This window comes from Bombyx mandarina, chromosome 21, assembly GCF_030267445.1.
Source record: "Bombyx mandarina strain Sakado chromosome 21, ASM3026744v2".
NCBI lineage: Eukaryota > Metazoa > Arthropoda > Insecta > Lepidoptera > Bombycidae > Bombyx > Bombyx mandarina.
In genome coordinates, this window is record NC_143227.1 from 1,466,652 (window position 1) to 1,479,106 (window position 12,455).

The window sequence follows — 12,455 nt, forward strand, 5'->3', positions numbered from 1 at the left end:
ATAGGTCAGCGGAAACACAGCTATACCGTCGAAGTCTTTGTTTGGTTCACGCCGTACGATTTTATAGTAAATAGAAAAAGGTAAATCTAGATTATTATTAGTTTTTTTTATTGCTTAGATGGTTGGACGAGCTCACAGCCCACCTGGTGTTAAGTGGTTACTGGAGCCCATGGACATCTACAACGTAAATGCGCCACCCACCTTGAGATATAAGTTCTAAGTTGGTAGAGTTAACATTTTCTTTTACATTTTGACATTCAACAAGTGTGTTTTTGATGACATCCAAGTTGAAATAAATGATTTTGAATTTGAACTTGAATTTGAATAAGATCTCAGTATAGTTACAACGGCTGCCCCACCCTTCAAACAGAAACGCATTACTGCTTCACGGCAGAAATAGGCAGGGCGGTGGTACCTACCCGCGCGGACTCACAAGAGGTCCTACCACCAGTAAGTAAAGAAATAAATAAAAAAGTTTATAAATTACTAAATGCTGTCCCCGGTGACTATCGCTCGTACTTTTGAGGTTAGATAAAAGTGTTTTACAATATTGTCTTTGATTTTCGCGGATCTAAGATGTAATTAAAAATATTTTTACGGTTTAATCTAGCCTGTTTTGTTGTCGTTGTATTTTTCCCGAAGTTGTAGAACTTTTTGTAGTTTACTTGGTGACGCGGACGACGCTATGACGACAGTAAAAAGGCGGGAATAAACAGTAAAATTTGTTTTAAATTAAAGTTCATTAAAATTTACAATATCTGTTGCCGCGACGTAATAAGAAGCGGTATCGAATAATGCCTGTGCTAAATACTGGACGTGAGTTATTTTCGTAAGTAAATATGTACTCTATAATATGTGCTCATAAACAATTTACGCGGAGAAGAATTTAGCGTCATCCAATTAAAATGTTTATCTTTCCTTTAATTACATTTTTTTATTTCGTTAAAACCTGTTTTCCGTCCTATTTTGAGGAAATCTTTTTTTTTGAGTAAATAATTACGTTGTAACGCTGTTGGATTTGTAAAAATAATACAAATAAATAAAGGCAATGAAAATATATATATTTTTTATTACCCTTGTGGGCAGATGAGCATACGGCCCACCTGATGGTGAGTGGTTACCGTCGCCTATGCACTTCAGCAATGCCAGGGGCAGAGCCAGGCCGTTGTCTAAATCATGTACCTATTTAATCGACTCAAACTAATTAACACCAGGTGGTTCGTGTGCTTGTCTCCCAACAAAACCAATAAAAAGGTATGACGACCACTAAGTGACTAAAGTAATGCTTAGGTATTTTTTTTAATATTGAACGTAGCTTCAAAATTACGTCCATGAATTCACATACTGAGGCCACGAGAGTGTGTAAGAAAGGCTCCCCCTATTCAGTGACCGGTGACGCTTGGCGTGCTATAGCTACTAGTGGTCCCCCAGTAATCAAAATTCGACTATAATTACTATTTTAAACTATAATTTTGAACATTATTATGGTTCTATTGTCAAAGAGACTTACTATCTCAATATTCACAGATGTTGCCAAGACTACACTATAGACAAATAAGATTAAAGACAAACCAACTAATCTATTCTCAATTTGACCACAGAAACGAAACAATAAACAAAACAGTATATATAAAATATGTGTGTGTGTGTTTGTGTGTGTCAAATATATAGTAGTGTGTGTAATGATTTTTTATTGATTTAATGTATTTTTTATACATAATTGTAAAAAGATGTTAGCATTGTGCACTCTTTCTCTATATTCTCTATAAGTGTGCGAAATTTCATACTCCTCCGTCCGCGCGATTTTCGTAAAAAGGGTACAAAGTTTTTGCTTCACGTATTAATTTATAGCTATGATATTAAAATTTCGTCTGACAGTTAAGAAATATCGCAACTTCATCTGTCACGGGTGACAGATCTAAGGTTGATCTATCATTTTTTTTATTAAAATCACGTCGAATTAAGTTCAGAATTTCGAGGCTAACAATACAGCGCGTTATAGATTGACTCACTTTAACAAACCACTGTTTAATTTGAGATGAGCTAAAAAAAATTGCTTTTTATTTATGTTATAAAATAAATGGCTAATATAAAATAAACCGTTATGTTGGTTTAATTCTTTTTTATTATTATTTTATTTGTTTATTTATTTATTATGCTGGGTCACTTATATTATTATGTCAGGTGTATGTTTAGCAGTGGATAGTGAACAAGTTAAGGTGATGATGATGATTATATAGTTATGTTTTATCTATTAACTAGACGTATATAAATTATGCATGTGAAAGACAAACTTGAAATGGCTCAACTGCTTGGAACGAATTTCCCATATATAATTTATAACCTGAATCAGCACGTAGAATATTTTTTATCGTAAATGGCACGACCCGGGAAATGCCGAGTGAATCTTTTGTAGTCATTACGACAGTGTGTTGGCTTAACGTACATCTAGCTATGTGTACGCAACAGAAAGACCGAATTTATAAATAACATGCTAAGACATAAAAATCATAACATAAAGAAAGTAATTAAAATAAGAACTAATAATTAATGGTAATGAAATTTTACTTTCCTCGCGTTTTGGGAGTTGTTACACGAAAGTGAAAACTATATAGTAATTTGGGATCAACAGACCGACAAGAATTCTCTTTTACTAATTATTATATTCTAACAAGTATCCGTAACAATAACAAGTATAAATAAATTATTTGATTAAAATTACTAAAGTGTTTTGACTGTTTTAGGTGCCCGTTTTGTCTAATACGGCTAAGAATTAGAATTTTTTATTGCATTTTTTTTTTACTGCTTTAGGTGGGTGGACGATCTCACAGCCCACCTGGTGTTAAGTGGTTACTGGAGCCCATAGACGTCTCCTTAAAGTTATTACTACGGATCTCCTGTAATCTGAGCCAATGTGGAAATAGCATCATGTTGCCCATTTCTGCCGCGAATAATCCGACCTTACGGTTCCGAAAGACGGAAGTGACATTTTATAATACTATTGAAACTTCGACCTTATTATTTCAAGGTGGGCATTGACATTGCGATACCTATGGATTCCGATAAACACTACGCATCTAATGGGTTGTAAAATAGTTCACCCATATATGAAATAAAATAAATAATAGTTTAAAAAAACTAACAAAGTACACTTTTATAGAAAATCCAACTAAAACACAGAAAATAAATTTTAATAAGTTTGAATTAATAGTGTAAGGAAAACTGATCTTATTGTAAAAAAAGCGTGGGTTGCTTTTCAGGATATTATCAAAATAACCCTTCTACTCATATCTGTTCATAAAATATTTATAACTACTGATACCATGCACCCCACGCTTTTTTACAATAAAATCATTTTTTTACACTATTTTTAGTTCAAATTTATTAAAAATTATTTTCTATTTTTTAGTTGAATTTTCTATAAAAACGTAATTTGTTAGTTCTTTTGTACTATTATTTATTTTCCATTTTTTAGTTGAATTAATTTTTTTAAATTTTTTCTCCATTTTTTTTTAATATTGAATCGTTATCGATCGTTTTGAAGGGGGTCAAAATCATGTTCAAGGATTCCGTTACATACATACGTCTGAAGCTAATAAAAGCGTATTAAAAATGAAGCCTGCTCTGTCCTGATCAAAGACATCGACAATGCCAACGAGATAACGCGAAGGCATAAAGCCAAACCATTCTAGATTTTGCTATTAACGACTGAAGAAAGATTACGGCTTAAAGTCGTCAGCCTCAATTATGACCTTACCGAGCATCGAGACAATTTCCTTTAAATAGAATTCAAGGCCGAATGTTCTGGATTCGTAACAGCCAACAACTAACCAACAAAGACTCATTGGCTCTTGCGCAATCCGACAATTCGTCGCTTCCTTATTAAGTTAAACGGTGCGCCTACTTTGCAGACGTAACTTTCCCTTTAAGCTATCGATCCCGTAACAACAAGTAAATTATGAATTCTGTGGCAGGCCGGCATATAAGGCTTTCGGAGTAACATTTTTTTTATTATTGCTTAGGTAGGTGGACGAGCTCACAGCTCACCTGGTGTTAAGTGGTTAGTGGAGCCCATAGACAACTACAACGTAAATGCCGCCATCCACCTTGAGATATGAGTTCTAAGGTCTCAGTATAGTTACAACGGCTGCCCCACCCTTCAAACCGAAACGCATTACAGCTTCACGGCAGAAATAGGTAGGACGGTGGTACCTACCCGTGCGGACTCACAAGAGGTCCTACCACCAGTAAATTCCTGATATTTTAGTTGACATTTCGTGTTATGTCTGGACTTATGTGCAACTTTGCCGTACCATTTTTGTTAGTTCGTGTTCAGATATTTGCCCGTGACGATTGGCGTGCTTAATAACTATGTCATTAAAATTTCGTCTGACAGTAAAAAACTTATGACACCATTTTCTTTCACTATTACAAAAGATAAATTACTACAACGAACGCGTTTCACAATAAGGCTAAGACATTATGAGCGATATAGATATTATAATGAACCATAAAATTACGAATTTGGTAAGAGAATTACATTGTTGCTGCTGGTACCTTACCAATGGTATCCTACCAAACTATGGCGCAATGCAATCGTGCAGGCCTGTTTGAAAGATGGGATAGGCATCTATACTAATATTATAAAGCTGAAAGGTTTGTTTGTTTGAACGCGTTAACCGCAGGAACTACTGGTCCGATTTGAAAAATTATTTCAGTGTTAGATAGCCCATTTATTGAGGAAGGCTATAGGCTATATAAGATCACGGTAAGACCAATACAAGTGATGTTTCAAAATAGGAGTTTTAAATAGCTCCTTAACATTCTATAATTCAAAAATATTTTCACTTTCTACATAAATGAAGTGGGGGGTAAAATTTTGCGTTATGTCAAAATACCTATTTCACGCGGACGGAGTTGTGGGAAAAAGCTAGTAAGATAATAAAATTGGGGCTTTGAACCACCATGTCTATTTTTCTTTTACCTGCCAGTAACTTCGAGATGCTATTCTGGTTTCGGCGAATGTGTAGGCGAGCTAACGGGGCTTAGTCTGAGAGAATTTGCAAACACAAGTCCTGGGAAGTGCAGTGCTTCGCTGGTTCTACCATCGGATCAGAATCGTGGTACAGTGGGGTGATCCAACTAAGGCTCTCGAGTGGAGACCGCACAGCGAAAGACGTAACGTGGGACGCCCCCTGGCTAGGTGGTGCGAAGACCTCCAACCGGTGGCCGGCAATAAGTGGTTGAGGAGAGCCGTAGACCGGACTCAGTGGTGTGGATTGGGAGAGGCCTATGTCCAGCAGTGGACGACTGTGGACTAATGTTGATGATGATGAGGTGATCCGACGATAAACTCAGTGGACTTTATCTGTGGTTAAACCATAGTATCCGGTTAGCAAGGCACTCGCGAACACGCTTCGTAAAACGTACGATGTCAAAAAGAATAAATATTAAGAAATTTCTAGACTACTGAAAAAAGTGAATTACGCAAATCATTTGTGTAGTCATCAATAACAACGCTGCTGGAGTTCAATTCAAAACGGATTATCACAGTGACCACAATTCGGGTCAAGTCACAAACATTACGAAACTAGGTGAATATAGAATTACACTTTAATAATGAGTTTACACACAAACATGTTATTCGGCAATCATTATTATGTTCCGTGTCGCGTTGTTGTAAGAGAATGCGACATTAGTTCTGGTGTTTTGCTGTTTTTTTTTTATTCCATTTTCTCTCTCTTCGATCGGTTCCTCACTGCTGAGGATCGTGACTCCGTCCGATTTCGTCAACCAACTGTCTCCATCGATCCCGCCCTGCAGCCCGGTGGAGTGCGTCGCTGATAGGTATCCCCAGTTCCTCCGCTATTTGGTCCGACCAAATATTATTTTTATTCCATAAATATTTTATTTATCCATTTATTACATTTCATTTATCTACTTGGACAGACTTAATGCCTAAGACACTCTCTTCCGGTCAACCAAAAATAATGCAGAATAAATATTAATAGGTGCATTGAAATATAAATTAAAGACGAAATATAATTATACTATAAAAATACCTATAATTTTTAAACCATTTCCAAGATAAATAAAAAAATTATCAGGTTTTTTTATAGCTTTATAGTAATTAATAAGCTTTACATGATGAGCAAGCATCGACTTAAATAATTTCTGAAACAACTCCACATAGAATCCAGTTCTATCCAATGAAGTGGAAGAAGTATGGAACGACAGGGTTGAAAGGGCCCTGAAGTTTTTGATGCTCACTTCCACAACTGACCCCGTATCTCAAGTGTACATACGTCACTATTGTCCATTTAGGTAGACGAGCATACGGCCCGCCTGATGGTGAGTTGTTACCGTCGCCCATGGACTTCAGCAATGCCTGAGGCAAAGCCAAGCCGCTGCCTACCACCTACTTATCGTAAAGCCTCACGCTAAACTACAAATAACAGAGAGTTGTCTTCCATACATACGCTGTCCAAAATGCTTGAAGTGAGACGATCGCATCTATCCATCCACATTTGAATTCCAATAAAAGCTATTACCAATATATTAATACTAGTAGTCTCCCGGTAGACGAAATTCGAATATAATTAATTGAAATTATAAGTTTGAATATTATTATGGTTCTATTGTAAAAGACTATTAAGCTTCTATAATGACAGATTTCGCCAAGACTACACTATAGACAAATAATATTAAAGACAAACACTAATAATCAATTTGATCACAGACTTTAAACAATAACAAAAGTTTGACAACACAGAGTATAAGTGTGTGTGTGTGTTTATGTGTTGTGTAGAAATATATGGTAGTGTGTGTAATATTTTTTATCGATTTAATGTATTTTTATGCACAATATTAAAAAAATATTATCATTCTGGACTCCTTCTCTATATTCTCTATAAGAATGGGAAATTTCATACTTCTCCGTCCGCGCAATTTTTGTAAAAAGGGGTACAAAGTTTTTGCTTCATGTATTAATATATAGATAAATACCGAGCTGTCTAGACGAACGTTTTTTTTAGTTTAGATGTTTGGACGAGCTCACAGCCCATCTGGTGTTAAGTGGTTACCGGAGTCCATAGACATCTACAACGTAAATGCCACCTTGAGATGTAAGTTCTAAGGTCTCAGTATAGCTACAACGGCCGCCCCACCCTTCAAGCCGAAACGCATTACTACTTCATGGCAGATATAGGCAGGGTGGTGGTACCTAGCCGTGCGGACTCACAATCGTCCTACCACCAGTAAAACTAACATAACGTTAAATGTATACAGTTATGTATATATAAAACACAAATCAAGCGAATGGAAGGTCGGACGGCTGTGCACTTTGAGTCAACTCCGCGACCCCGCTCTCTGATAATGCACAGACCTCTCATTTGAAATGAGGCCGTCAGCGCAAAAGTGGGCTAACCCACAATTTTTCATAATCATGCTTATATATGCATATCGCAATTTATATAAAATACTAGCTGACCCGGCAGACTTCGTAGTGCCTTAATCGATAAATAAAAGACCTAAACTTTTGTATAAAATAAACTCAAAACAAACAAAAGGAATCCGTCCGACGGTAAATACATCAAAGGAAAAACAAAATAGTCAATTTTATTTTATTCCGAGCATTTTCATAATTATCTAACCTTTTAAGCCTTCTCTAGACTTCCAAGACCAAAATTAGCCAAATCGGTTCAGACGTTCTCGATTTTTATCGAGACTAACGAACAGCAATTCATTTTTATATTTATATAGATAAATAAAAATAAGAAATATACATAGATAATAAAGTTTAATGCAAAACTGGCCTATCCGTAGTTCCACCCATAAATAACAGATGGCTTTGTAAACATTATTTTTGCGCGTATTGTTTTTTTAACTACTCAAATTCAAATTCATGAAAACATATACCTCATTGCTCCATAATAACTATGGTTAGCTTAAGCCACTTTTGCTCTGACGACCTCAAATATACCGCGACATTTATCCGTCACAAGTAGAAACACAATCACACAAACGGGTTCATGTAAAAACATGCAACGCACACGCGCGCCGCAATATAATGTCAAATTATTCAAACTTCAGTAGCTATTGTGCTATGATGCTAAAACCAGAAAAATAATGATCGCTACTCACAATGAAGTATCACAGCTTATTAGGGGTGGCGCTTCGTAGAAAATATATTTAATGCAGGCATGTACGAATATTGAACTTAACTTTTTTTTTATTGCTTAGATGGATGGGTAGACGATCCCACAGCCCACCTGATGTTAAGTGGTTATTAGAGCCCATAGACATTTAAAACGTAAATGCGCCACCCACCTTGAGATATAAGTTCTAAAGTCTCAGTATAGTTACAAGGGCTGCTCCACCCTTCAAACCGAAACGCATTACTGCTTCACGGCAAAATAGGCAGGGTGGTGGTACCTACCCGTGCGGACTCAGAAGACGCCTACCACCAGTAAATAAAACTTCAATAATAGTTGTCTGGTGTCCTAAGATCTAATACAAAATAAATGGTAACGTATGAACGATAAATTATATTAACCCATAAATACGTTATATTAGATTTGTAAACAAAAAATAACTACAATCTACATTTTACAATAGGCGGTTCTACAATCAGTCAATCAGATAACCGTTTTATCTAGAGAAATTGTTAAAGAGATACAGAAGGCATTTTGCGGTGTATCTACTATTATTAACAGTATTTGAAGTCGTCGTGGCCTAAAGGATAAGACGTCCGGTGCATTCGTATGTAGCGATGCAACGGTGTTCGAATCCCGCAGGCGGGTACCAATTTTTCTAATGAAATACGTACTTAACAAATGTTCACGATTGACTTCCACGGTGAAGGAATAACATCGTGTAATAAAAATCAAAACCGCAAAATTATAATTTGCGTAATTACTGGTGGTAGGACCTCTTGTGAGTCCGCGCGGATGGGTACCACCGCCCCGCCTATTTCTGCCGTGAAGCAGTAATGCGTTTCGGTTTGAAGGGTGTGGCAGCCGTTGTAACTATACTGAGACCTTAGAACTTATATCTTAAGGTGTGTGGCGCATTTACGCTGTAGATTTCTATGGGTTCCAGTAACCACTTAACACCAGGTTGTAGGCTGTGAGCTCGTCCACACACATAGGCAATAAAAAAAACAGATTGGATCTATCAAAATGTTCAAAGCTTAAAGCACAGACGAAATCTTAAATGTTATTGTGTTTAAACGAATGACAACAATAGAAGCTGTATTTACCGTACAAATAATAAAAATTAATAGATTAAAACTAATAATACCTACTAGCATTTATTAGAGTAATTATCTTTTAACTAGTGGTCCCGCAGTAGTCGAAATTCGACTATAAATAATTGGAATTGTAAGTTTGTACACTATTATGATTGTATTTTATACTTCTATAATCACAAATTTCGCCAAAACTACTATATCAAAAAAAATATTAATAAAAACAAACAATATTTAATCTATTCTCAATTTGACCAGACGTCAAGAACAAAAGTTTGACAATAAATAGTATGCATGCGTGTGTGCGTCAAATACATGGTATGTAGTGTGTGTAATGTTTTCTTTATTGATTTAATGTATCTTTTATGCATTATTTTAAAAAAATATTAGCATTGTGCACTTCTTCTCTATATTCTCTATAAGTGTGGAAAATTTCATACTCCTCCGTCCGCACAATTTTCGTAAAAAGGAATACAAAGTTTTTGCTTCACGTATTAATATATAGATAACTGTTGCATTATATCATATCGAAGCTATCTGTGAATAGCACGCAATTAAATTCATTAAAATAACTTATTATCTTTCTTTATTGCCTTTCTTTATATTTGAGGATCTAAGAAGCCGGTCTCGGAACCAAATTATAAATAATATACTACTAACTTACATAAACAGAACAAATTCCTTTTAGTAAGATTTAATTTGCAATAGCAAACATGCATGATCGAGTTCACGGCCCAACTGGTTTTAAATGATTATCGGAATTTATAGACACGACAACGTTGACGCCGTCATGAGATATGATGTGAAAGAATTGCTTGTGCAACTACAATTACAATTATAAAACATAACGCGATATACAATATGAGTACTGAATGCTCGTGATTAGGATTTTTTTTTATTGCTTAGATGGGTGGACGAGCTCACAGTCCACCTAGTGTTAAGTGGTTACTGGAGCCTATAGACATCTACAGCGTAAATGCGCCACCCACCTTGAGATATAAGTTCTAAAGTCTCAGTATAGTTACAACGGCTGCCCCGCCCTTCAAGCCGAAACGCATTACTGCTTCACGGCAGAAATAGGCAAGGTGGTGGTACCTACCGGTACGGACTCCCAAGAGACGCTCTACCACCAGTAATTACGCAAACTATAATTTTGCGTCTTTGATTTTTATTACACGATGTTATTCCTTCACCGTGGAAGTCAATCGTGAGAATTTATTAAGAACGTATTTCATTAGAGTGGTGGTACCTGCTTTTTAATGTGAAGTGACTTATACTTTTTTTCTGTGAAGTGACAGCCCTAAACGGTGATGAGCGCGGAGCGTGAGTCGCGGTCCAGCGGACAGCTTTACGCTTTCTCCGACCATTCCTCAGCGACCGTCACGAAGCGTGCACACTCCCGCCTTCACACGCACAATAAACAGGGGATTTACTTGTGTAACTCCCAAGAAAAAACACGTTATGACCCACGTTCTTAAGGGTCCATCAGATCCAATAACTCTTGCATTAAGCGCCTTTAGCTCGAACACTAGGAGTCTAACACTAGGCGTCTCGCCTGCAAAACCACGGATGTTTTAAATATTATACATCTCGGGTATATAAGTAAATTTATAGCCCTTTTTATGAATGATATTAATTTATTTATCATACACGTACCTTTGCGAAAATCGGTGACATTCAAGAAGCGCTCTGAAACAAAGAAAATGTCGGTTATTATATTATTGGATAAGGTGTGCAACCAGTTCAAAGTATACATAGATAATAAGTAATAAAAAAAATTGTCAATGGAATGATACAACGATACAATGATACATGCAAATCTGTTTAGAGATTAAAAAAATGTAGTATTATACACAGACGCTGACTTCTTCTTTGGATAGTCGTGTAAAAACAAATTCACCGCACGAATATTATTATTATAAAATTTCCTGACCAAATCAGATTTAAAAAAAAAATAATGCTACTACATCGAGCAGAAAAAAATATTCAAACATGAACTGATTACTGAACAAAAGATTCAATTTTTTTTTATTTTTTTATTGCTTAGATGGGTGGACAACCTCACAGCCCACCTAGTGTTAAGTGGTTACTGAAGCCCATAGACATCCACAACGTAAATGCGCCACCCACCTTGAGATATAAGTACCCACTCGCGCGAACTCGCAAGAGGTCCTACCACCAGTAATTACGCAAATTATAATTTTGCGGGTTTCATTTTTATTACACGATGTTATTCCTTCACCGTGGGAGTCAATCGTGAACATTTGTGGAGTACGTATTTCATTAGAAAAATTGGTACCCGCCTGAGATTCGAACATCGGTGCATCGCTCAACACGAATGCACCGGACGTCTTATCCGTTAGGCCACGACGACTACTAACAGATATTTTTCATAAAGAAAAGGTCGTGAACTAAAACAAGGTTCTTAAAGCCACCTCCCAAAATTTGCAACGATTTATTTTAGCTTCCCCCCGAGGCGGACCTGTCTCTAATCAGCTGACGCAAACAAATAATTACTTTTCTTTTGAATAGTACAAACGGAATTCTAGTCCGATATACAATTTGCCTCCAGTCAATATACCTTAGACAAATGGATTTATAATAGTCAAATGCTTAAAACGTAGTTTTTAAGTAATTGCATTGATATAAAGCACTTCTTAAAGTATTCTTGTTTTGGGCTTTGTCCCAATTTATAGGATCGGTGCTGCAAATCCTCTTTTTCCGTTCAGGCCTATCATACGTCATCTCCATATGCCCTTATCTTGTCACACAGTCCGTCCAAGTCTTTTAGGACCCTCCTCCTCGCATTACTGTCTACTGTCATAGCGAGGGTATTTTTGTAAAAAGCACTTCCTGAGTATGTTTTGAAAGTCGTTACACTGTTGATAATATAACTAACATATTAGTTACTGTTTTTTTAATTTGGACGCAAGTGATCCCAGAGTCAAACCAAAAAGTTTTATGCTACTTTTAGAATAAAAACTATAGTTTATTTAAGTAAAGTAAATATAAAAGACCTAAGATTATTATTGAGCTCCTGAAAACCCGGTTTCTTGGTGATCAAATAATCATTGAGTTGAATTATTGAATTACAAAAGTATTACAAAGGAAATGTTGTGAAAAATTGGAAATACCCTTCCGTGTAGAGGCGGGTCATCAAAAAGTGAATGACCTTTGTTTTCACACGACATGTCAACTATGTATCGTG

The 12,455-nt window shown here is 36.2% G+C and overlaps 1 protein-coding gene across 2 annotated transcripts in view; it reads right to left on the bottom strand.

Moving 5' to 3' along the window:
- LOC114240263 (uncharacterized) overlaps positions 1–12,455 on the bottom strand; it is a 95,443-nt gene that overhangs the window by 43,710 nt on the left and 39,278 nt on the right. For both annotated transcript variants that reach the window (XM_089736290.1, XM_089736291.1), the window contains exon 2: positions 10,904–10,936. The gene's annotated coding sequence lies outside the window, so the exon portion shown is untranslated. The remainder of the gene's footprint in view (positions 1–10,903; positions 10,937–12,455) is intronic.